Raw genomic sequence first — 27807 nt, 5'->3', positions numbered from 1 at the left:
TAAGTAAAACAGCGAGGTTTCCACTCACTCTGGGGATTAACTTGCACAAGAAATTGAATAATATATAAATAATTTGCAAATAAAAATTGTGTTTGCATGCCATGTGTTCAGGAGAGATGAGGGAAATCATCACTTCTCTTGAAACTGGAGCAAATTATCAATAATATAAACTTTAATTATAGAAAAAGTTTCTGCAAATGATGAAACCAACGCTGCTCTGTTTCCTCCACAATTAATGAGTCGCTCCACTAAAGACAAACGCAATACCAAACACTGTCATGTGATCTTGTGTTCAGATGGCTGATGTTTAAACACAGCCTAACTTTATGCATGCTGTTAAACTCAGTTCATCAATAGACCGAAATAAATGCATCTGTTACTGGTCCTGTAAGCTCATATAATCAACAATGAACTTATAAATGAAAATAAAGCTTATTAATTTTCTGTCTTAGTGCTATTATCATTTCAAATTAACAAAGAATGTACAGGTTTCTGTATATTTAGATTAAAACACTGCATTAATCATTTATTTACTTATTTATGATTGTAATTTCATGATTTTTTTTGTTTCTTTTTTCTTTTGTTTTGATTTTCACAATTTATCCCCACCATAGTTGAGAACTTTACGATGATAATAAAGCTTGTTAACAGGTTTATAATGATTTATGATGGAATTATTTTGTTATTTGATCTTTATTAACAAGACATTCATATAGATATATGTGCCTAGAGCTGCATTTTTGAGAACCACAAATTTTTAACGATCTCAAATACATTACTGGGGCACATTCAATTATCAGGGATGAAACGCACAACAAAAAAATGTTAAACATCGTATTTCAGATTCAATATACTCTAGCGCCCTCTAGTGGATTTGTCATCTGAAAACACACCCTAAGTAAAGTATTTCAGATTCACTATAATGGAGACAGCGCCCTCTAGTGGATTTGTCATCTGAAATGCACACCAAAACACACCCTAAGTAAAGTATTTCAGATTCACTATAATGGAGACAGCGCCCTCTAGTGGATTTGTCATCTGAAATGCACACCAAAACACACCCTAAGTAATGTATTTCAGATTCACTATAATGGAGACAGCGCCCTCTGGTGGATTTGTCCTCTGAAACGTACAACAAAACACACCCTAAGTAACGTATTTCAGATTCACAGTGAAGTAGACAGCACCCTCTAGTGGATTTGTCATCTGAAATACACAACAAAACACACCCTAAGCAACGTATTTCAGATTCACTATAATGGAGACAGCGCCCTCTGGTGGATTTGTCCTCTGAAACGTACAACAAAACACACCCTAAGTAACGTATTTCAGATTCACAGTGAAGTAGACAGCACCCTCTAGTGGATTTGTCATCTGAAAAGTACAACAAAACACACCCTAAGTAACATATTTCAGATTGATAATAACATATACAGTGCCCTCTAGTGAATTTGTCATCTGAAATGCACAACAAAGCACACCCTAAGTATTTCAGATTCGCAATATTGTAGACAGCGCCCTCTAGTGAATTTGTCATCTGAAACGTACAGCTAAACACACCCGGAGAAAGTTATTATTCATATTCTCACAAATGTACAGGCTGACACACGTATTTGCAACGAGTATGTGTTGGTGTATAAATCTGTGGATGGAAACAGAGCGACTGATGTACTGATGGTGTCTGCAGCACCGGTGTCTGCATGTACATGACAAGCTGAACTACAGCATCTCCTCTGCAAGATCTGAACATCCTGATGGCGCTTTGAAATCTCCAAAAGAGTCAGGAATTAAAGTGCTCGTCATCCACAAAACTTCCACAGATCAAGGCTCCTCTGTTAGTCAACAGATGTTCAAAGTGCACACGTTTACAGCTTTGATGCGCTCTTTGAATCCAACTAAATGTCTCCATGTTATGGTGTGATGAGGATCTCCTGCCTGCGCTGACAGTCTCGCTTTTTAACTCTCAACCTCATCCCAAAAATGTTTCCAGAGGAAGTTTCTCGCAGGTCTCCAACTCTTCTGAAGGCTGTTTTGACAACGCCGCTGTTGAAGTACCTAACATCTCCTGATAAGAAAGACTTCACCTTTAAAGCATCTGAATAAGGAGGTCATTAGAGTTGTTTCCATTCACTTATTTTTTTGGGGATATTGCATAAATAAATGCATGATGGAAAGTACAAGATGCACATTGTAAGGGTCATTCTATTAGTCCTATGATGACACTAACAGCATGGGTGATGGTTAAATGCATGTAAGCCTCCTGAAAGGAGTCTGAAAATGAAAGCTTCTATGCATTATTTGTACACACAGATATGTTCTGGCACACGCTTAAGGACAATAGATGGATCTGCAGCAATAGATGCATTTGTATAGCAAACAGACAGATCTGCAGCAATCACTGAGCTCGGTAAAGAAGCCAATCTTTAACACCAATTTAACAACAAAATGCAACTCGCAGTGCAATCTCTGATGTTCATCCAAATCCATGATTAAGGAAACCGGGGGCCGTTTCAACATCTGATCGCATTTACCAGTTTTAGGTCACCAAAATCCAGTCGTTTCATTTACAAGGGCTAAAGGCATCCTCACACACATTTCACAACGAGTTAATCAGTTCATGTGTTGACCACTGGATATTTTTCACCACAAAAATGGATAGAGAGAGTGAAAAAGTATGTGTGTGTGTGTGTGTGTACATGTGTGTATGCGTGTGTATGTGCGCAATTGTGTGTGCTAATAACGCTAATGTAAGTGTGCTGGCGGTGTTGGCGTGAAAGTCTCTGATCACCTTCATCATCTTCCTCTTCTTCTGATTTGATGCTCAGTCTCTGCTTGTTTCTCTTCTGTTTTTCCTCTGATTTGATGGTTTTGGACCTCGGATGACACCGAGATGAAAGCGAGGGCCTGATGAAACACACTCCGACTCTCGCAGCTCACTCTTATGGAGGATACGTCTCTCTTATGGATGACCTGCAATATAAATATATATATAAACAGCCCTGAAGCGCACTGGCCCTCTGTTTGCTTGGGTTTCTGTCACAGTACTGAGATCCTGCATCTTTCCTTTACATTTACCATCACAGCTGCGGTTATTCTGCAAAAGGGCTGGTAATAAACTGACATTATAATTATTATACAGACTGAATTCTACATCTACAGATAAAGGATGTTTCCAGAGGATGAAAGATCATCATCTTCAGCTGAACCTTGCAAAAACGGAAATGCTTGTAGTTTCTGCCAACCCGACTCGACACCATAACTTTTCAATCCAGATGGATGGGGCAACCATTACTGCATCCAAAATGGTGAAAAGCCTTGGAGTAACGATTGATGACCAACTAAACTTCTCTGACCACATTTCTAGAACTGCTCGATCGTGCAGACTCGCACTCTATAACATCAGAAAGATCCGACCCTTCCTATCTGAACATGCAGCTCAACTCCTTGTTCAAGCTCTTGTTCTCTCCAGACTGGACTATTACAACTCTCTACTAGCCGGGCTCCCAGCTAACTCTATCAAACCTCTTTAGCTGCTCCAGAACGCAGCCGCACGAGTGGTCTTAAATGAACCTAAACGAGCACATGTCACTCCGCTGCTCATCCGTTTGCACTGGCTGCCAGTTGTTGCTCGCATCAAATTCAAAGCTCTGATGTTTGCCTACAAAGTGACTTCTGGCTTTGCTCCTTCTTATCTGCTCTCACTTCTGCAGATCTATGTGCCCTCCAGAAACTTGCGTTCTGTGAATGAACGTCGCCTCGTGGTTCCATCCCAAAGAGGGAAGAAATCACTTTCCCGAACTCTCGCACTCAATCTGCCCAGTTGGTGGAATGAACTCCCTAACTGCATCAGAACAGCAGAGTCACTCGAGCAGAGTCACTTCAAGCAGAGTCACTTCAAGAAACGACTAAAAACTCAACTATTTAGTCTCCACTTTACTTCCTAATCCGCAGTTGCCTCTCTGAATATCACACAAACTGTACCCCAAAAATAAATAAATAAATAATAAAATACTAATACTACTAATACTTTCCTTCTTAGACTTTACAGACCTGAAACTTGCCTATAGCACTTATTCATTGTTGCTCTTAGTTGTGTAAGTTGCTTCCTTGTCCTCATTTGTAAGTCGCTTTGGATAAAAGCATCTGCTAAATGACTAAATGTAAATGTAAAGGCAGAATTATTCGCCCTCGTGTGATTTTTTTGATTCTTGTTCCAATATTTCCCAAATGATGTTAAACATATTCAGGAATTTTTCACAGTGTTTCCTCTAATATTTGTTCTTCTGGAGAAAGTCTGATTTGTTTTACTTTGGCTAGATTAAAAGCAGTTTTTAATTGTTTTAGACTCATTTTAAGGTCAATATTTTTAGCCCCTTCAGCAATATTAGTTTTGGATTGTCTCCAGAATAAATAACAATCCATAATGTGTGTGTGTGTGTGTGTTCCCAAAATATAATCTGATTTCATTTCAAGCCTCCCAGATTCCGGCATAAAGCGTCATAAAGCGGAACATCCATATTTAACACAGTTTTTGCTGCGCTAGATTTGCAGACTAATGAAGTAAACATGAGCAAGGCAAATTGAGGTCAAGCTTACAATGAGCTGTTTTACCTGACATAAATTAGTCTGGTTTATATCCACTTCTCAGTGAATATACAGTACTCAACATACTGTTTACATACCTGACAAAAGTCTTGTCGCCTATCCAAGTTTTAGGAACACTAAATAATAAATTGACTTCTAGTTGATCATTTGGTGTCAGAAGTGTCTCTATGAAAGGCGAAGGCCTCTAGATTTTGCTTATTTGAACACAATAAATCTGTTCATGTCTTGATGTTGACTGATTTGATGAGGACAGTGCGGTCTGACTCTGCTCAGACTAAAGTCTCATCACTGAACAGAAATAATGTCCAGTATAGAATATAAAGTCCTGCTGCAGTGGAGACAGAATGAAGATTGTGTCTGACTCCATCATGAGCTTTGAGGACTGCATCCATACATCTCTGACATGACTCACATCACTGATTAATAAAGTCATCTGGAATTAAGAAGAAAGCGTTCAGCAGGACTCCCAGAGTTCATCAAGAGTCTATGGGTTCATCTTCAACGCCTCCTCCATCTTACCCCATACATGCTCAATAATGTTCATGTCTGGTGACTGGGCTGGCCAATCCTGGAGCAGCTAGTGTATGAGTTCGTGCCTCATAAATATCTTATTTAGATTCATATTTTCTATACGAAGCTTTACAATATTATATTTGTGCGTATACATTAGATTCGTCAGTACTGAAGCCAAATCTGGAGCTAATCTAAAAAAAAAAAAATAACTGATGATGACGCTCCAAAATTAGTATGGCCAAATATGTGTGTTAAGGAAAATTTTTAATAAAAAAAAATAGGGAAAATTAGTTTAATTCAGGAGAAACCAAAAATTGTTAAAAATTTTGTAGTTTGGTATATTTTCTGCAATGTTTTGTATGAATTTAACTGTATTATCTTTCTATTTCTAAAGTTGTTCAGTGACTAATATATTATTTTAATAAATATATCTGTTTAATAAATCTGTTTTGTTCAAATGCACCAAAATACATGACTTATATTCACTGAGAAATGAATAAAAATATTCATTCTCAAAATCGGGGGTTTTCCCAGAGATGAATTGCAGCTGGAAGGGCATCCGCTGCGTAAAAACACATGCTGGATAAGTTGGTGGTTCATTCCGCTGTGGCGACCCCTGATTAATAGAGGGACTAACCTGAAAAGAAAATGAATGAATGAATGAAAATCGGGGGTACTCATTTATGCTGTATGTTATGATAATCTGACAATAAGCAAAATGATCCATAAAAATAAACAATAAATATTTTTTACTTGTCTAGAGTATGCTTCCTAATTTAAGATGTTTTAGATGTTTGAACTAGAAACAAGACACAAACTCTAAGTTAGAAAGGCATTTGTTGCAGTGTATAGATGGACAGACGTTTGCTGGTCATCATGGGATGTCAGAGGTTTTGTGTCCACAGGGCTGTTGTGTGATTACCTCATTTTCACACTCACTAACTCATCTAATTACACAACTGCAGCGACAGGGCACACATGCAAAAAAAAAAAAAGGTTAATTGCTTCATTTTCCTACCATATGTACACCCGGTTCAGAAGTCGGGGTTCTGTGGGATATACGGCGGGTTAAATGAGTATTGAGCACATCATGGTTTTTCCTGCTAAATATATTAGTAATGGAGCGGTTGACATGACATTGACCCTGAATTCTTCAACCGAGCAAAAAATATTGTCTTGTTTTAAAAAATAAAATGATTTGAGTTTTTCCTTACAACAAACTTAATAGTATCTTTGACAAAATATTGCCTTGCTTGTCTAGAAAATGATTTAAGAATTTTTAGATATTTGGATTAGAAACAAGACAAAATCTAAGTAAGGAAAGCATTTTTTTGCAGTGATATTATCTATATTTTATTTTCTGAAACCAGTTGAGAGCTTTTCGTTTGTGTTTGCTGACGCAGATTGAGAGTTGAATTTATTATTCATGTTGTCTCTTTGTCGGAGCATTCTCTGTAAACCCTAGAGATGGTTGTGTGTGAATATTCCAGTAGATCAGCAGTTTCTGAAATACTCAGAGCAGCCCGTCTGGCAGCAACAACCATGCCACGTTCAGAGTCACTTAAATCCCCTTTCTTCCCCATTCTGATGCTCGCTCTGAACTGCAGCAGATCGTCTTGATCATGTCTACATGCAGAAATGCATTGAGTTGCTGCCATGTGATTGGCTGATTAGACATTTGCGTTAATAAGCAGACTCTATGCCTGACCTAATTTTTGCACATTTCAATCATAAACATTACCATCAGTGGATTGTCCTGCAAACAAGTGAATGACAAGTTTCATTTCACAACAAAAATTGCTCGGAGTTCACACAAAAAGCTGTGTTGAAAAGCTAACAGATTATGTTTACCTCCTGAAAACAGCTTATCAAAGCATCATTAAGTCAGTCAGCGCTCCCTCTCCTATATCAGGAGCTAATGATCCGTGTAATGTCTGCTTTCCCCACGGATGTTTTTCTCTCCGCACCACGATATTTGGCATGAGAAACGCATCCAGACGCCGTTGACCTTTCTGAGGATTCAGAGTCCTTGTACAAAGTACATGCCCTCTGTTTTAAGTGCAGTGGAAGACGGCAAGAATCAAACCAGAGCATTTGTTTGCAAACAAAAGTCAAGAAGAGAAGCATTTTTTCCCCAATAGTGTGTATATTAGGACTGGTTTACTTTAGCAGTCCAGTTTACTTGTTAAATCCATGCAAATTTAAAAGTGCGGTAATGAAGCAAGCAAAATAATCTAAGGTCAAAAGGGAAAACAGGATTATATATATATATATATATCTCTTATCCAATTCATTCATTCATTTATTTTCTTTTTCGTCTTAGTCACTTTATTTATCTAGTGTTGCCACAGCGGAATGAACCGCCAACTTATCCAGCATATGTTTCACCTTCCAGCTGCAACCCATCACTGGGAAACACCCATACACTCTCATACACACATACGGCCAATTTAGCGTACCCACTTCCCCTATAGCGCATGTGTTTGGAAAACGAGAGCACCCGGAGGACACCCACACCAACACGGGGAGAACATGCAAACTCCACACGCCAACTGACCCAGCCGAGACTCAAACCAGCGACCTTCTTGCTGTGAAGCAATCATGCTACCCACTGCGCCACTATGACGCCTCTATCTTACCCAATTGACCGATTATTTTGGTTGTTTTAAGGACAAACGCTGACAACAAGGCTTGCTGGACAGACCACCACACTGATCATCCTGGCATCTCTGATACTCCTGTCTGCTAGTCAACAGCAAGATCAACAGGCTGCAGGATTTGCCACTCACAAAATGGCCACCAGCGCTACCCAGACCTGCGGGTTGCAGGAATTGCCACTCACAAAAGGCTGAGTCTTGTATCATGTAAGTGAACATTACGATGCGTTTTCCCTTGCCTTGTTTTCCGTGTTAGACCTTTGCTTTGTTTTGTTTAGCTCATTTTTTCTAAAAAAACAAGTCATGTTTCACTTGTCCAGAACATGTTTCTTGATTGATAATTTTTAGAAGACGTGGCGCAAATGCTATTTGCTATCTTCAGCTTGACGCAAGTGTTGTTTGGCTGTTTTGCACCACGTTGTTTAAATAGTAAATGCATTTGCGCTCATATGTGCGCCCATAGGCGTTCTGGTCTAACAAGGAAGTTGCAGTTTATATGCTCACATTTCGACTGCGATACACTAAAATGTTTCTACAAGACACTGCAGAACATGACAGAAATGAAGTCTTTTCCAGCCAGAGAGGAAGAAATGCCATTACAATGGATTAAAAGTACTGTTAAGGTCATCAGGTCGACTCCATCGTCTGCACCACTCACTCATTTTCTTCACACTATGTACAGATGTAGTGTTCCTTATATTTTCCATGAAACCACACACGGGTAAATCCACCAAACTCAACTCTGCTCAATATGCATCTGAATTAGTGTCCTGCATCAAAATAATGTCTTAAAGAGACATTTAATCCAAAGCTAAACCCGTGACCTCTCCTTCATGCTCTGCCAGTTGATCTACAGTAATTGAGTTTGTCATTGCATCAACAATTAATCAATTTTCGTATGTTTTTTTAAAAAATACAAATCATACACAACAAATCCTGCATGTACTAGTTTCTGCTTCCACTCGGTGTGTGTGTGTGTGTGTGTGTGTGCTCTTGAAGCAAAAGCCCCAAAAGAAATCAGTACAGGCGGGTCAGACGCTTTTACCTTGATGACAAAATGACAAGTCTATCAATCTTCCTTACCGGGGGAAAAGTGGAGTTTCGCTGCTGCTATCAATAACGTCACAATTAGCAGCAAATCACAGGAGCAGGAGCTGGACTTGGCCTGCGTTACAGCAGCTGCCCGTCCTGACATTACCCTGATCCTCTCAGGACCTGCTGACATTTCTGGCAGTGTGTGTGTGCGTGTGTGTGTGTGTGTGTGTGCTTATACAGGGGATTGACTAAAACAGAAACGCCTGTTTTTAGAGCACAATTGTTCATCAGTATGGTGTAGGGCCTCCTTTTGTGGCTAATACAGCATCAGTCGGTCTTGGGAATGACAGACACAAGTCCTGCACAGCGTGAGTTATTCTTCTTCAGAACAGTGTTCAGGTCACTACACTCTCAGAAATAAACGTGAGCTGTCACTGGGGCTGCACCTTTTCAAAAGGTACACATTTGTACTTAAAGGGTCCATTTTGGTACCTCAAAAGTATATATTAGTACCAAAAAATGTTAAGAGGAACACTTTTGTACTTTTTAGGTGCTAATATGTACCATTGAGGTATTAATATGGTCCTTTTAGGTTCAAATTTGTTGAAAAGGTACCACCCCGGCGACAGCTTATGTACCTTTATTTGTAATATGTGATGCTGGTGGATGAAAACATTGCTGACTCGCTCCTCCAAAACACCCCAAAGTGCTCAATAATATTTAGATCTGTGTACTGTGCAGGCCATGGGAGATGTTCAGCTTCACTTTCATGTTGATCAAACTACAGTCCCCAGTCTTGCTGTGTGTACTGGTGCATTATCATCCTGATACATGCTACCGCATTCAGGATACAGCGTTTGACCCATTGGGTTACACTTGGGTAGTCCTAAGCAGTGACCAGCACCCATCTACCACAAGTATTGGGCTTGGGGAATGCCATGCTATTGAGGCCGAACCATCACTGATACCCCCATGCTTCACTCTGGGCATCAGAAGTCTAGGTGGGACGCTTCTTCGGGGCTTCTCCACACTGTAACTCTCCCAGATGTGGACTCATCAGAAAACAATACGTGTTTTGCATTGTCCACAGCCCAAGTTTTCCACTGCTGGCACCACTGACACCAGCATTTGTCATTAGCACGAGTGACCAAAGGTTTGGCTATAGCAGCTGGTCATGTATATTGACCCTGTGGAGCTCCAGACCAACAGCTCTGGTGGACACAGGAGAGTTCGCTCTGCAGTGAGTTGGTTTGATGTGTTCTGGATGAATCGGGATTATCAGCTGGACATCCCTTTCATCTCGAGTCCGCAGTTCCTCCTGTTGGATGTGGTTCTTCTTCTTGGGGGTTTGCTGACGTTACTTTGAATACTGTGGCTCTTGATCATCTCAAACACTTGCTGGATCATCTCAAACACTTGCTGTCTTGCTCACAGATGCACCAGCAATATGTGCACCAACAATCTGTCCTCCTCTGAACTCTGAGGTCCCCATAATGTTGTGTTCATTGCAGTATTTGAAGCAGAACTGGGCTGTTCCTCTGCTAATGAAACCTTCACACTCTGCTCTTACTGCTGGAATGAAGATCAGTGAAGATTGAACACCAGGAGGATCACATTTAGCCATCAAACCTCTAACACAAGACTGCCCAGTGCTTCAGTTTCATTGTCCAAACCCTGTATGCATGTGTGTGTGTGTGTGTGTGTGTGTGTGTGTGTGTTTGGCCCGCTCCTCTCACCTTGACTCAGTGACCTGTAGCTGTCTGTATGTGTGTGTGTCTCCTGAATGCGTCCGCGTCAGGGCTGAGGTTGAGATGTCTGTCAGCACTCATCAGTGCAGAGCTCAGCTAATGACAGACTCTGAGGCTTCAGGGAAAGTAAAGCACACGTGTGACCGCAGGCTGCCCACCAGTGCCAGAAACTGCAGGCTGCCAGACGGGCTTCAGCAAGGGTCCAGGTGAGATCAAGGTGCGCCGTCTCATCCGGGAATTCACCCAAATAAAGTCAAAACTAAGACTTGAGCAACAAGTTTGGAGTCTGAAGTTGTTTTAACACTGGTACTATCAGAATGACATAACTAATACACTGCAAACACTGCTTTAGAGTTTTTGTGTTGTAAAGTATGAATGATAAAAGTGTTTGGGAATTGGACAAAGTGTTTATTGTGGGAATTGTGTGAGAAAGCAACGAAATATGACTGACAGTTTGCTCCTCGTAGCCTCCTGTTTGGCTGATTGTGTGAACACTGTTGAACAACACATGTTTGTGTCTTGTTTCTAGTCCAAATATCTACAAAATTCCTATGGTCGCCCACTGAAGCTAAGCAGGGCTGCGCCCGTTCAGTACTTGGATGGGAGACCACATGGGAAAACTAGGTTGCTGCCGGAAGTGGTGTTAGTGAGGCCAGCAGGGGGCGCCCAACCTGCGGTCTGTGTGGGTCCTAATGCCCCAGAATAGTGATGGGGACTCTATACTGCTCAGTGGGCGCCGTCTTTCGGATGAGGTGTTAAACCGAGGTCCAGACTCTCTGTGGTCGTTAAAAATCCCAGGATGTCCTTCGAAAAAGAGTAGGGGTTTAACCCCCTGGCCAAATCTGCCCACTGGCCTCTGTCCATCATGACCTCCTAACCCTCCCCATATCAGAATTGGCTTCATCACTCTCTCCTCTCCACCAATCAGCTGGTGTGTATGGTCTGGCGCAAAATGGCTGTCGTCGCGTCATCCAGGTGGATGCTGCACACTGGTGGTGGATGAGGAGATTCCCATACCCCCCCCCCCCCCCAACCCCCCCCCCAATAATCGTACTTTATCACATTGCAATACCACAGTTTGTAACACATTCAGATATGAAGGGTTTATAATGATCATACAGTAAAGATCAAAAACACACCCCAGATAACTTCATTAAGCTGTTTAGTTATTAATGGCACTGGAAGTCCTCAGAGATCCTCATATTCTCTGTTCCCAGAGGGAAACTCAATTAGGCACATGCATTCATTTTACATTAACATAAAGAGAAAAACACTTTCTTCTGAAGTGAGATGAACTGCACGCTCTACAACTACACCTATTCCAAAGCCTGACTTCAATGGCTATTCAACTACATCTTGTTATGACTGTGAAACATTATTTAACCTGTGAACAATCTCCAAGTGAAAGGTCTGATGTTGTGGTGGCTGTGCTTTAATAAATTTAATAATCAAGGATTCTGAAAGTCTGGCAGCAATCATTACTGATGGCTGTAATGTTAACCCTGCCGGAGAAAAATCATTAACAGTTGAAGACATTACAAACGTAATAAAGAAGAAATCAATCCTAACTGGATCCATTAAGAAATGTATGTTTTAAACAGGGTAACCAACACTCACATGAAGGACACACTACTGTACCTTATAGTAAATACTGTAGTGTTTTGAACCATTATGTAATAAAATAATTATATCTGTTGTGGTGATTCTACAGTTTCTTTGGCAACACAACAACTATAATAGTCAGTCTGTTGTGGTGATTATTCAGTCGCTATGGCAACACTACAACTATAATAGTCAATCTGTTGTGCTGATTCTACAGTCGCTATGGCAACACTACAACTATACAAGTCAATCTGTTGTGCTGATACTACAGTCGCTATGGCAACACTACAACTTTAATAGTCAATCTGTTGTGCTTATTCTACAGTCGCTATAGCAACACTACAACTATACTAGTCAATCTGTTGTGGTAATTCTACAGTCGCTATGGCAACACTACAACTATAATAGTCAATCTGTTGTGGTGATTCTACAGTCGCTATGGCAACACTACAACTATAATAGTCAATCTGTTGTGCTGATTCTACAGTCGCTATGGCAACACCACAACTATACTAGTCAATCTGTTGTGGTAATTCTACAGTCGCTATGGCAACACTACAACTATAATAGTCAATCTGTTGTGGTGATTCTACAGTCGCTATGGCAACACAACAACTATAATAGTCAGTCTGTTGTGGTGATTATTCAGTCGCTATGGCAACACTACAACTATAATAGTCAATCTGTTGTGGTGATTCTACAGTCGCTATGGCAACACTACAACTATACAAGTCAATCTGTTGTGCTGATACTACAGTCGCTATGGCAACACTACAACTTTAATAGTCAATCTGTTGTGCTTATTCTACAGTCGCTATAGCAACACAACAACTATACTAGTCAATCTGTTGTGGTAATTCTACAGTCGCTATGGCAACACTACAACTATAATAGTCAATCTGTTGTGGTGATTCTACAGTCGCTATGGCAACGCTACAACTATAATAGTCAATCTGTTGTGCTGATTCTACAGTCGCTATGGCAACACCACAGCTATACTAGTCAATCTGTTGTGGTAATTCTACAGTCGCTATGGCAACACTACAACTATAATAGTCAATCTGTTGTGGTGATTCTACAGTCGCTATGGCAACACAACAACTATAATAGTCAGTCTGTTGTGGTGATTATTCAGTCGCTATGGCAACACTACAACTATAATAGTCAATCTGTTGTGGTGATTCTACAGTCGCTATGGCAACACTACAACTATACAAGTCAATCTGTTGTGCTGATACTACAGTCGCTATGGCAACACTACAACTTTAATAGTCAATCTGTTGTGCTTATTCTACAGTCGCTATAGCAACACTACAACTATACTAGTCAATCTGTTGTGGTAATTCTACAGTCGCTATGGCAACACTACAACTATAATAGTCAATCTGTTGTGGTGATTCTACAGTCGCTATGGCAACGCTACAACTATAATAGTCAATCTGTTGTGCTGATTCTACAGTCGCTATGGCAACACCACAGCTATACTAGTCAATCTGTTGTGGTAATTCTACAGTCGCTATGGCAACACTACAACTATAATAGTCAATCTGTTGTGGTGATTCTACAGTCGCTATGGCAACACAACAACTATACTAGTCAATCTGTTGTGCTGATTCTACAGTCGTTATGACAACACAACAACTATAATAGTCAATCTGTTGTGCTGATTCCATAGTTGCTATAGCAACACTACAATTATCATAGTCAGTCTTTTGTGCTGATTCTACAGTCGCTATGACAACACTATAACTATAATAGTCAATCTGTTGTGGTGATTCCATAGTTGCTATAGCAACACTACAATTATAATAGTCAGTCTTTTGTGGTGATTCTACAGTCACTATGGCAACACTATAACTATAATAGTCAATATATATAGGATATATATAGGATAGGATATATATATATATATATATATATATATATATATATATATATATATATATATATATATATATATATATATATATATATATATATATATATATATATTATACTACAATACACCACAGTTTACTGTAGTTAAAACTAAAGTATACTGCAGTCTTCATTACAGTTTATCAGTTCACTACAGTTAATATTACAGTGGAGAATTAATGAACAAAGAGGTGTAAATATTTAGAGTATATACACTCTACAGTATAGTTCACTATAGTATTTAATGTTAATTACTTTTTTATATTATTTCCCTAATTTATATAGTATTCACATCATATTTATGACTAGCATTTGTTTTTTTTTTCTACTATGCAAGTCAATGGTTACAGGTTTCCAGCATTCTTCAAAATATCTTCTTTTGTTTTTAAGCACAAAATGAGCACAATAAAGGTGTAGAAGTAGAGAGTAAATAGTGAGTAAATGCTTTTGGGTGAACTGTCCCTTTAAGGCATGAGAGACAGCAAAACCCATCAGATTCTACTGACGTTAATAACAGCTTCACGCTGATCGAAAATACTGACCATCAGTAAACTATACGAGATTCAGGATCCAGGTGAAAATCTTCACACATACACACACACACACAGACACACACACAGACACACGCACACACACAAACACACACACACACACACACACACACACACACACACACACACACACACACACACACACACACACACACACACACACACACACACACACACACACACACACACACACACAGTCTCATCATCTCACAAAGGCCCTGCACAGCTCACCTTAATAGAAACAACCATGTTCATCTGTCCAATGTCATTTATTTTCTACTCCCTAAAGGAAAATGGGCTAATAACGGCTCTGTAATATTGTGCTCTTATGCTCGGGGATGCTCTCCTTTATCAGACAAACAGTGTTTATGTTGTAAGTGTGGCGATAAGTCATTGCTAGCAGCTGTGAAACAACACTTATTTACAACAACGGTTATTTTGAGATCATTTGTGCGGTTGTTGTAGTGTATTCTGTGTTTTGTTCAAATTTATACTCTTTTGTTTTATTCATAATGAACACATTCGCTAAATTAACCTGCTGTAATAATGTATCAGATTGTGTTTTTAATTTTTTTTTGCCTTTTTCGGATTTAATCGAGTCTTTTGTGTCTCCAGAATGTGTCTGTATAGTTTCAGCTCAAAACACTCATCAGATTATTTATTATACCTTATATATAAGTTACACGTTTTTGCACCAGGTGGCATTTTTTTTGTACTGCATCTTTAAGGCTAGTCCTTCACGCCCACCGTTTCCACGTGACTATCAGCTTGCCTTAATCACCACCCTTGGCTGCCTCCGACAACAGACAGACATAAAGGAAGAAGATCTCGCATATCATTTGTGAGAAATACTACAGTGAGAACTTTACCAATGAGTATTTGATGCATTTGTTGTGGAGTTGCAACTAGGGCTGTAACAACGAATCGATTAAATCGATAAAAATTGATTACTAAAAGCATTTCATAATCAATTTGGTGTGTTGTGCGACACAGGGACGTTTGATAATTAAAAAACACTTTAGTTCAGCGCGGAGCGGAGTGTACACGGCCTCTCTTGCGCACTGATGCAGAGTTCGGCGCCTCATAGACAAAGATGAGGAGGAAGGGAGTTCAACAGCAGGGTAAAACACTAAAGAATCCTACTTTTGTTCCATTTTGAAGTGAGGACCGTAAATTTCCTGGTGCAAAACAGTTGCAGGATGACACTGTATGTCTGTAACAAAATATTAAACATTCAAAGAATTTTAAATAGCCACTTAAGAGCTAAAATGTGCTGTCCACGTATGTGGACACTCAGGCCCTAGGAGGTTAAGGACACTTTAGAAGGTTAGTTCACACAGAAATAAACATTTACTTACTATTTACTCTCCCTTAAGTGGTTATAAACCTTTATTTGTTCCTTTATTAAGTTAAACACAAAATACATTTTTTTGAAGTAATCTAAAACCCTGCAACCATTACATAGACGGAAAAACAAATATTATGGATGTCATTGGTTAAAGCATTTTTCTAAATATCTTCTTTTCCATTTAACAGACTGAAGAAACTCATTTAGGTGTGGAACAAGTAAATTGTCCGTTTTGGGTGGACTGTACCTTTAAGGCAACCCAGGCCCATTATGGATACATACCACTAAATACCTAGAAACAATGTTGTTGTTTTTTTGCAGTTTTTGTTTTTTTTAGATCTCAAATTTCTCTTGCGAGTGCCATTCACGCCTGCTGTTCTCACGTAAACCCAGCAGACTGACTGACCGATCGACTGACCCACCCTCATCCTTCCCTAAACCCAACCAATAGTGTTTTCAAATGCAATCCAGAAAAAGCCCTTGCCTGATTTTTACCACGTTTTCAGATTTTACCATTTTCTTATCGTTACCTACTTCTTCATTTAAATTTTTAGCTTTTGCAATTTTTCTTACCTGCTTTTTTGCCGAACTCGAACTCTGTCGTCATGGTCAACTCTGCTACACGTCACAAATCGGCTGACGTATGCAGCAAGCCACTGGGCAAACTGATCAAAGTTGTCCACTCTGATGTAAGCAGGCAGCTGGTAGTGTGAATAAGAAAGGCCTCATACCGGCCCATAGCTTTCATTTAAAAAGACAAAATCCAGCCATACATTCCTCTGGCTACATAATTCACAATCTCCAGAAATGTATATGGGAGTATGTTTTCACAATGAGCCTATGTTGCTTTAAGGTCATATAGGCGTTATAATGGACCCCAGAGGGTTAATAGATGTCTAATAGACTTCTAGAGAAAGTGTTGAAGAATCCTGTCATTACACAAAACATGCTGATCCTTCAGTGAAACTTTAATTGCTGAAAGATTCATCGCCTCATTCACACATCCTTTACATCGCTTTCACTGTCACCTCTGCATGTTCAAGTTGGTTAAATCGTGTACTTTGAAAAATGAGCCTAACATAAATCAAAGTTGGAAGACAACAACCGAGCATAATGCTGGGGAAGTTGAGCGCTGCGCAAAGTTTTCTCAAATAAACATCATTTGTCAAGTTTTAGTGGCTCAGGGACAGACGTAAATGATGGAGCAGAAGTTGCTGGAGGCCTGTGAAGCGATCAAAATAAAACGGGAGAATATTATCGTAACACTTTAGTTTAGGTGACAATTTATGCTATTGAAGTACAACACATACTGGCTTACTACCTACCTATTAATAAGATATGAACTACCTAAACCCAAGTACTAACTTACTGACTATTAATTCAAGAGTTCACACTAAGATATTGCTTGATATTAATAGAAAGAGGGTGGGCGCTGGTTAATTGGTGCTTTTGAAAACACTATTGGTTGGGTTTAGGAAAGTGGGTGGGCGCTGATCAATCAGTGTTTTTGAAAACAGTATTGCTTAGGGTTTAGGGAAGTGGGTGGATGGGCCAATCAGTGCTTTTGAAAACACCATTGGTTGGGTTTTGGGTAGTGGGTGGGCGCTGGTAAATCGGTGCTTTGAAAACACTATTGGTTGGGTTTAAGGAAGTGGGTGGGCTATGGTCAATCTGTGCTTTTAAAAACACTATTGGTTGGGTTTAAGAAAGTGGGTGCGCTCTGGTCAATCGGTGCTTTTGAAAACACTATTGGTTAGGTTTGGGGAATGCGATGAGTGCTGGTCAATCGGTGCTCTAGGCTGCATTTACAGTGCATGGTTCTGGTATATATACAAACTTATCCGATATGATATGGATCCGTGTCCGCGTGTCTGCAGTGTAAGCAGGTAGATCCGATTTACACCTGTCGTTACAAGTAGCACATCATTAAAAACTGTAGCGAATGACATCAACTCTGAAACTTTTATTTCAGCTTCAGCAGAGGCCTCTGGTGGAAAAAAAAGTAGCTCCTGGTACATATTTGGCGCTCTCCAGAAATGTACACAGGGGTACGTATTCAGAATGAGCCTGGGTTGTATTTTTTACAGTGTAATCTTGAATTTAATTGAATATAAAGTTGACCTGAGTCATCCTCTTATTCAAACTCCAGAAAGATCCATCAGGATCTTGGCAAATATCCATCACTGACACACACACACACACACACACACACACACACACACACACACACACACACACACACACACACACATCTCAGCATCTCAAACTTATAAACAACGCAGTCAGTTCTCAGCCCGGGGCTTTGAACACCCCTCCAATTACTCCTGCCAAGAGCCCATGCATAATTGGCAGTGTATTAACAAGCAAATTACATTAATTAGTGGCAACAAATGGATGAGGAACGAGATGCGCTCTGATGGGGACGCTGGCATCATTTGCATTTCTTCAGTCTGCTGATGGGAGAAAATCAGAGCACAGGATTTCAGATCTCTGCGTTCAGCAGAACTGAGGAAATACTAAACGCTGCAATTTAATCCTGATGTGCAAAAACAAACAAGATCAATGAGAGGTTTACGATGACTGAGTTGGCTCTGAGGCTTCGGTATTAATGTAGAACAGAACGGGATATAGTATAGGATTCACAAATAAGTAATAAATAAAGAGACAGTTCTTCCAAAAATGAACATTTACTCATTATTAACTTTCCCGCAAATGGTTATAAACCTTTCTTCTGCTTAACCTTAAATAAGCTATTGCAAAAAAGATGAAAATCCTGTAAACTGTCGACTTGCATAGTAGGAAACACTATGTAAGTCAATGGTTACAGGTTTTCAACATACTTTAAAATATCTTCTTTTGTGTTCAACAGAAGAAAGAAAGTTTAAGAGCCACTTGAGGGAAAGTAAAAAGTGACTTTCTGATGACAGTTTTTTGTGTAAACTATCCCTTTAAGATTTTTCAGTCATTAACTTTATCCATTCATTTTGTTTTCGGCTTAGTCCCTTTATTAATCCAGGGTTGCCACAGTGGAATGAACCACCAACTTATCCAGCATGTTTTACGCAGCAGATGCCCTCGCCACAGCGGAATGAATCGACAACTTATCCAGCATGTTAGTACGCAGCAGATGCCCTTCCAGCTGCAACCCATCCCTGGGAAACATACACACACACTCATACATTATACGGACAATTTAGCCTACCCAATTCACCTGTACTGCATGTCTTTGGAGTGTGGGGAAAACAGGAGCACCCGGAGGAAACCCACGGCAAAACAGGGAGAACATGCAAACTCCACACAGAAACACCAACTGACCCAACTGAAGCTCGAACCAGCAACCTTCTTACTGTGAGGCGACAGCACTACCTACCGCGCCACCGCCTCACCATCATCAACTTTAGATTCAATATTGTTTGGCATTCCCGACCACATGCATTAGTGAAATATTCTGAGTTTTGAGAATATAAAGTTAACTGTTTATTAACCAAAAAATCTGACAAAAGAAATTGCGCCTGTAAAGAAACTTATTCATTCATTCATTTTCCTTTGGCTCAGTCTTATTTATCAGGGGTCGCCACAGCAGAAAGAACCACCAACTATTCCAGCATATGTTTTACACAGCGGTCATTTCTCTTAATGAGTTCTGGATGTGTTTTGAGCATAACCTGCAATAAACCAATCAGAGTGTCGTCTCTCATTCCCTTTAAGAGTCAGTTGTGTAGCTCCATGGTGCATTTGCTATTTACTTTGTAAGTGTAAAAACTGAACACTTAACTAGCGAGAAAACAGTTAAACAGAATATTTGCAGCGCAAGGATAAAGAACGAGCCTCCTCCATTCAGCCTCTTTACTTTACTCCTTTACTTTGGTTGAGTGAGGAAGTCGTAGCCTTAAGTTTTTTAAGCAGAATAAAATCAACCTTATGCGTATAATGTACTTATATTATGTTAAACTGACTTTAAACATCTTATGTGACTTATTGAATTAAGTTAGAGCATGATTAACTTAGTTTAATAAGTTACAATGACCTAAAAACACATGCTTTCAGGAATAATTGACCATATAATTTTTACAGTGTGGAAACTCACTCTACTGAACACATCCATTAGCCCACATATTTAATTTCCTTTGTTAAGCGCAAAGATTTGTGTCAAAACTATTTCTAAATTCAGTTCTAATCTCCAGCAAAGGAATAAATGAACAATAATAATGAAGTGTGGTCAGAAAACTGAGTTATATCCAAACACACGTCCTGTTCTTATGCCCCATATGCTGATGCAGACGTCTCCAAAACCCCACAGCTGGACAAATCTACACTTGTGTTTATTAAAACTGATATAAATCTGCATATAATCAATAATCCTGCTAATAATAATCACATTATACAGATGCTGATCGTCATCAATAAACTGAAAAATTAGGGTTGCACTGGTCTGAAAATAGCAACAAATTGCTTTATATAAGTCTTGCATCTTATTGAGCCAGGTGTATGATAGGACCCCGAATCTGTGATGAGCTTGTACTGATCATCTGACTTACATCCATTATAATATTTTTTAATGGCATAAAGTAATATAATGCAACCACCTCTACCTAATAAAAAAGGCCCATTAAAGGCATGATCGCCTCAAAGCAAAAAGGTTGCTGGTTCGAGTCCCGGCTGGGTCAGTTGGCGTTTCTGTGTGGAGTTTGCATGTTCTCCCCGTGTTGGCGTGGGTTTCCCAGTGATGGGTTGCAGCTAGGAGGGCATCCTCTGTGTAAAACACATGCTGAATAAGTTGGCGGTTCATTGCGCTGTGGCGACCCCAGATTTAAAAAAATAAGCCGAAAAGAAAATGACTAGAAAACAAAGGTTCATGTCTGGTAACCTTTGACCTTGTGTTAACTAGCGTGCCCTAAACTAGCCTCGCAACATGTCCTGCAGGTAAATCCTTTGATGAAAAACTCACTGAAGACCAACTGTAATTAGTCTGAAGTTCCCGCAGTCTTTGAAATGACAGGGATAATCAATGGCCCGGCAGAATCAGCCCCAATGACTTATAGATTAGTGACCAGTTTAAACATTGCTTTTAATTAGCATTGGGACAAACGAGCATCATGATTGCTCTCGCAGCTGGAACGGCGGACCTGCAGACAAAGTCACCTTAAAGAAAACGTCCTGATTGAACACTTATATAAGCATCATCGGAGACCTTACACATGCAGATTAACACGAGTTACTACTGAGCAAACTGACAGGAGCTGTGCCGACCTCCAGCAGTTTATTCACACACTGCAAAAATGATTTCATTACTTAATAGTTTTTGACCTGTTTTTAGTCTAAATGTCTACCAAGTCTTAAATCAAAAAGTTTTTTTCTGGACAAGCAAAACATATTGTCTTGTTTTCAGACATAATGATCTAAAATGAAGTGAGGTTTTCAATAAAACAAGCCAAATAATCTGCCAATGGGGGAAGCAGAATAATATTGTTTACTTTTGACATACGATTATTTAACCTACCCCATTGGCAGATTATTTTGCTTGTGCAATCACAGGCCTCACAAGCACATGCAAATAATAGAAACATTATTTAATTATGGTAAAACTTTACAGCTGCTACATTATTAGCATTTAGCTAACAAACTCTAGCATGCATAGCATACAGGAAATCCTGTTTGCTAGCATGAGTCAAATGAACCAATCACCATGTCTCTATGATGTTCAGATGCTGAGATATTGCTGTTGTTAAATGGTTGCTAGGGTAGTCTGTTTTGTTGCCATGGAGTTGATTGACAGCTTACAGTGATCAAGCATTAAAATAGTGCTCAGACATGAGTCTACATCGGTGAAAACAGCATAAGAAGAACAGAAATGCTGGATCATTATTAGTTTGCTAGGTAGGTAGCACAGTTTTGCACACTGACAAGTGCAAGAGGCCTTATTTGTCTCTGTGTAAAGTAATCTGATTACTTTTGAACTCCTTTAAGTCTCATATATAAACAAAGTCAAGTGCTATGATATTATTAATGCCACGTAGTTGTGAAACATGCAGCTAAATGCTCTGCTAATTTGATTTTAAAACAGAAATGTTTCTTCAGCAATAAAATGGAGAACACAGATTATTTTCTGTTGTTGTTGTTTTTAAGCAAATATACTAAAAACAGAATTTGTACACAACAGAAATGTAGAGCACACAAGAGATTCTGTTTACTAGCATGAGCCAAACGAGCCAATCCCAATGTCTCTATGATGTTCAGATGCTGAGATATCGCTGTTGTTAAATGGTTGCTAGGGTAGTCTGTTTTGTTGCTATGGAGTTGATTGAAAGCTTAAAGTGATCATGTATTAAAATAGTGCTCAGACATGAGTCTACATCAGTGAAAACAGCATATGAAGAGCAGAAATACTGGAACCCCATTTAGTGCTGTTTGCTAGGTAGGTAGCACAGTTTCACACACTATCTAGTGATCATATGTAAAATAGTGCTCAGACATGAGTCTACATCAGTGAAAACACCATATGAAAAGCAAAAATTCTGGATCTTCATTTAGTATGCTAGGTAGGCAGCACAGTTGTGCACGAGGGCTCAGTTGTTGTCTCTGCGTCCACTTTTTTGTTGTTAAATGGTTGCTAGGGTAGTCTGTTTGTTGCTATGGAGTTGATTGACAGCTTACAGGGATCATGTGTTAAAAAAGTGCTCAGACACGAGTCTACATGAGTGAAAACAGCATATGGAGAGCAGAAATGCCGGCTCCTCATTTAGTGTGCCAGGTAGGCAGCACGGTTTCGCGCACTGACAAGTGCACGAGGGCTCATTTATCTGCTTTTTGCGTCTCCGCTTGGCCACTGCAGGGATTCAGCATGACTCCACACGTCTCACCTTTTACACGTCCCACGCTGCCATGCGCAATTACATCTCCCTGCAAATATTTGTTTTATTAATGTTGCCCAGTGGAGTAATTAATCTCCTCACAAAGGTACCATCTGGATGACCCAAAACTGCAATTAAACTTCCTGTTTTATGACTAAGATAAATAGGAAGGAAATGGCGAATGAGATATCGAACACGGAGGAATCTGCTTCATTTCTTTCCCGCCGAGGTGAGGGTGACTTACTGAGCTGATAGACAGATAGTCATTAATGAAAAACCATTAATGAACATGACTGTGCTCTGCATTACTGCATTAACCCATTCACTGCCAAAACTCAGAGCTGACTTCTGCTGATGTCTGTTTACTATAAGCATCTTTTGGATTGTTTATTTTTTTCATTTCAATTTGACCAGCTAAGACCCGGCTAAAAATGGCTGAAAACCAGCCTGGAAATGGCCAAAACCCCTCTAAACCTAGGCTGGTTTAAGCTGGATTTTTCAGCAGGGATGTGTATGAATGGGTTGCAGCTGGAAGGGCATCCGCTGCGTAGAACATGTGATGGATAAGTTGGCGGTTCATTCCGCTGTGGCGACCCCAGATCAATAAAGGGACTAAGATGAAAAGAAAATGAATGAATGAATGAATGAATGAATGTGACTAACAGTTTTTCTAGTTTGCTTTGACCTGGTTAAAGAAACTAGGTTCCTCTTCATTTTCCTCATCACTATCCCAGCAGAGCAGAGGACCGGTCTTGCAAATGTGTAAACCCTTTCTCATTGGGTTGACACATTTTCCCCACCATTTTTCCAAACAGTTAACACAGATGTCATTCAAGCAGTCCAAACTCCATTGTTTTAGTTTTGGTAACCAAACAGAATCCATCTGTTCCTAACTATTAAAAACTACCAACATCAGTATGAAATCACTGAAGCACCGGTTTGACACTCCTTCACACAAATCTTCAATTAGCCATCATTCTGCAAACCTTATATAAACGATGGAAGCTCTGTGTTGTTCTGTGCCAGCATTGATGGAGGAGGTCAATATGGCTATGTCCTATACTCCCAATAGATTTGACTGTATATTAGTTTACTTGTGTTTTCTCTAATATTTACAGTATTTTATTACTTTTGTCTGTTTTTTTATATACAGTATTTCAGTTTTCAGCCATAGTTTGAAAAATGTCATGAATTCAATATATATTCAATCAAAGCACATCTTATTCTTGATCCAATTCTTTGCAAAAAGGCGAATTTGACAGCCCAAATAGACACAACAAATGCCATTGGCTATAAGCTACAATGGCAAGCAATGGTGGTGCATTTTGAGTTCTGCATTTTGTATTTTGTTGTCCATTGTGTAATGATTAATTGAAAGAGCTCATATGCTTGTTTGCAAGTTGTGTTGTTTGAAGGTAAAACTAGCTTTTGTTGCATATGTTAAATGTTTTGAAACGATATGTGCCTTTTGCAAGCAAAATGTGTCATTTTGACCATGAGTGCCGCTGTTTAGGCCTGTGTGTTCACTGTTTTGAAAATGTGGAGTTTCAGTTGACAACTGCATCCAAGCAATCGAGAAAAACTGTAATACCAAATGTTACTGTATATCTCATTGAGCAACACCGATACAACCTAAACGTAACCTGTATTTAAACTATATTTTGTCCAGGAATGTTTTATTTGTGACCGTATGTGGCACCATGCCTTGTGTTTTCCCACCAGTGTTATCAGCTAATCAATAGTCCAGCACTCATTCAATTCGACAAGATCTGCCAGACAGAAAGGCTAATCGTTCAGCAACACTGGCTGTATGATATTGACTGGCAGAGATAAGGTTTGTCCTACTCAATCACGCCACAGGGTGTGTGTGTGTGTGTGTGTGTGTGTGTGTGTGTGTGTGTGTGTGTGTGTGTGTTGTTAAGGGTCGTGTCAGATGCTGCATGTCTGCGTGTCTTTGGCTTCACTCCTGCAATAATGAACGCATACAAAAGGGAACAATCAGAGTGATTTGTCCTCGCCGCTGGGAGGAAAAAGACTCACGGGGAGAATAAACACCTGATTTACACACCGACAGGCAGCTGAATGACAGAAGATGCACACTGCATTTAAGCCCATGTCCACACGCACATGGGTATGGTTATAAATGAGTTTTCTCAACTTTCGTAATGAAAAAATCTCCATCCACAGGTAAACACACTGTGCTATAAGCCTAAATATGGCATACACTTTAAACTTATCTCTTAATTCTGATTGGCTGATTGCATTGTTGTTCATTCAGAGACATGTCTTACTTGGTGAAATCACACTAATCACATTTAAAGGGTTAGTTCACTCACAAATGAAAAAAGATCTCTCACTATTTAATCTCCCTCAAATAGCTGCAAGCCTTTATGAGTTTCTTTTTCTCCTGAACACTGAAGAAGATACTATGAAGAAAGATGAAAACCTGTGACCACTGACTTCCATAGTAGGAAAAGCAATTTCTGAAATTTTCCCCAGATGTGTTTATCCTGATGGCTTGTGTCCTGCACATCTGAAAAGTGGTGATTGAGTGACCCTGCAGTCCGGAAATGGTCTATTTGATGATCCTTTTGGCCATTACTGCTCATCGCTTTGCTGTGTAATTCTGAGAGAAAACCAGATCTAAAATGTCCAATCAGGTCCAATCGAGCTAGTCAGAGATCGTAAAGATTTTAAAGTATGGTCACTGGGTCTGAAACTGTAATCATGCGACACAGACTCAGTGTAAATATGTGCTTCAATCTTCGTTTTTGTAAAAACCGAAAAAATGTACTTCAACACACGTTTGACTGCAGTTAGTATGTAAAAGGAACACCAGGGGGCAGTGTGACGACAGCAGCTTTTGTTCCTCTTCACACTAATGATATCTACAGGCACATATTACTGACGAATAAAGGATTCTTTTTGTGCAGTTGTTTGCACAACAGCAAATAAACACCACAAAACAACTGAACGCTGTCTAAGATTTGTAATGAAATGCTTTGAACTTTGTACAATGTTGTATTTGTGCTGCAGAGTGCTCAGGTTCAAACCCAGTGAAGAACGCTGCAATAAAAGATATAAAAGCAATGTAAAATCAAGGTAAAGCTACGTAGATTTCTCTTGCGTCTGCTTGTGAAAACACTATTGGTTGGGTTTGGCTCAGTGGTTTGATAGCTGAACAGTACGACAATTTGAAACAGACACCAAAACACATCCTAGATAATGTATTTCAGATCGCAATAATGTAGACAGCGCCCTCTAGTGGATTTGACAATTGAAACAGACAACAAAACACACCCTAAGTATTTCAGATTCACAATAATGTAGACAGCGCCCTCTAGTGGATTTGATCATTGAAACGTACAACACAATGCAACACATTATAGATTCAACAAAAAAGTAGATTGTGCCCTCTAGTGGACTTGTCTTCCGAAACGTGAAAACACACACTAAATAATGTCTTTCAGATTCACAATAATGTAGACAGCGCCCTCTAGTGGATTTAACTCCTGAAATGTACAACTAAACACACCTTAAGTAACATTTCAGATTCGTAATAATGTAAACAGTGAGCTCTACAGAATGTCATCTGAAATGTAAAACTAAACGCAGTGTATTTCAGATTCGCAAAATATAGAGAAGCGCCCTCTAGTGGACTTGAAACCCGAAACGTACAAATTACATTTCTTATTTACAATAATGTAGACGGCAACCTCTTAACAAGTCTTAACAAGTTTCGCCACCTCATCTTTACCTCTAATATGTGGTGCTTAAAATTAATGCAGTTTTCTTTGAGTTCCGGTGAACCACACGTCCACAAAAGAATATGTAATGATGTAGACAGCGCCCTCTAGTGGATTTTACTTATGAAACGTACAACTAAACGCAATGTATTTCTGATTCGCAAAATAAATAGAAGCGCCCTCTAGTGGATATGACATCTTTAATGTACAACTAAATACACCCTAAGTAACGTATTTCAGATACACTATTATGAGAGCGCCCTCAAGTGGATTAGTCTTTTGAAACGTACAGCTAAACGCAATGTATTTCAGATTCGAAAAAAAAACTAGACCAGTGCCATTTGGTACATTTGACATCTGAAACATACAATTAAATGCAATGTATTTCAGATGTGCAAAAACGTAGACAGCACCCTCTAGTGGATTTGTCATCTGAAACATACAACAAAACACACTCTAAGCAACGTATTTCAGATTCACAATAATGTAGACAGCGCCCTCAAGTGGATTTGTCATTTGAAACATACAACAAAACACACCTTACATAATGTATTTCAGATTCACAATAATGTAGACAGCGCCCTCTAGTGGATTTGTTATGTGAAACATACAACAAAACACACCCTAAGTAACGCATTTCTTATTCACAATAATGTAGACAGCGCCCTCTAGTGGATTTGTTATGTGAAACATACAACAAAACACACCCTAAGTAACGCATTTCTTATTCACAATAATGTAGACAGCGCCCTCTAGTGGATTTCACAACTAAAACGAACAACTAAACATACTCAAAGTAACGTATTTCAGATTCGCAAAAATGTAGACAGCGCCCCTAGTGGATTTATCATCTGAAATGGACAACAAAACCAAATGCAGTTTTGTGTTTCGTTCTTCTCCCATGACTCTGAGCTCATTCTTACAGACACTTTTAAGAAACAAAATATCTAAGACTGAAGGAGAGAAACTCAAAACAAGCAAGGTTTGTGTAAAGTGCAAAGAGTCACAAGTCTTTAACAAGTTCCCTGGTTTCTTCACCTCGTCTTTACCTCCAGGATGTGGCGCTGAAAAGGAGTGCGTTTCTTGCAGATGGTGTGTGTATGAACAAACGCTAACAAGCAGAGCGACTCTGACACTTCATTAGCAGCCGTACCTGCGCTCTGTCTAATGGCTTTCACAGTGATGATGGCACACTGACAAACAGATGGGAGCGCAATAAACAACCCGTCCTCAT

The 27807-nt window shown here is 39.5% G+C and overlaps 1 protein-coding gene across 1 annotated transcript in view; it reads right to left on the bottom strand.

The window, feature by feature from the left end:
- The window catches only part of fstl4 (follistatin-like 4), a 269047-nt gene that overhangs the window by 210226 nt on the left and 31014 nt on the right, over positions 1-27807 (bottom strand). Inside the window, exon 2 of the mRNA XM_073934943.1 lies at positions 2789-2970. The gene's annotated coding sequence lies outside the window, so the exon portion shown is untranslated. The remainder of the gene's footprint in view (positions 1-2788; positions 2971-27807) is intronic.

Source organism: Danio rerio, chromosome 21 (genome assembly GCF_049306965.1).
Source record: "Danio rerio strain Tuebingen ecotype United States chromosome 21, GRCz12tu, whole genome shotgun sequence".
Taxonomy (NCBI): Eukaryota; Metazoa; Chordata; class Actinopteri; order Cypriniformes; family Danionidae; genus Danio; species Danio rerio.
This window is presented reverse-complemented; position numbering and strand designations above follow the sequence as displayed.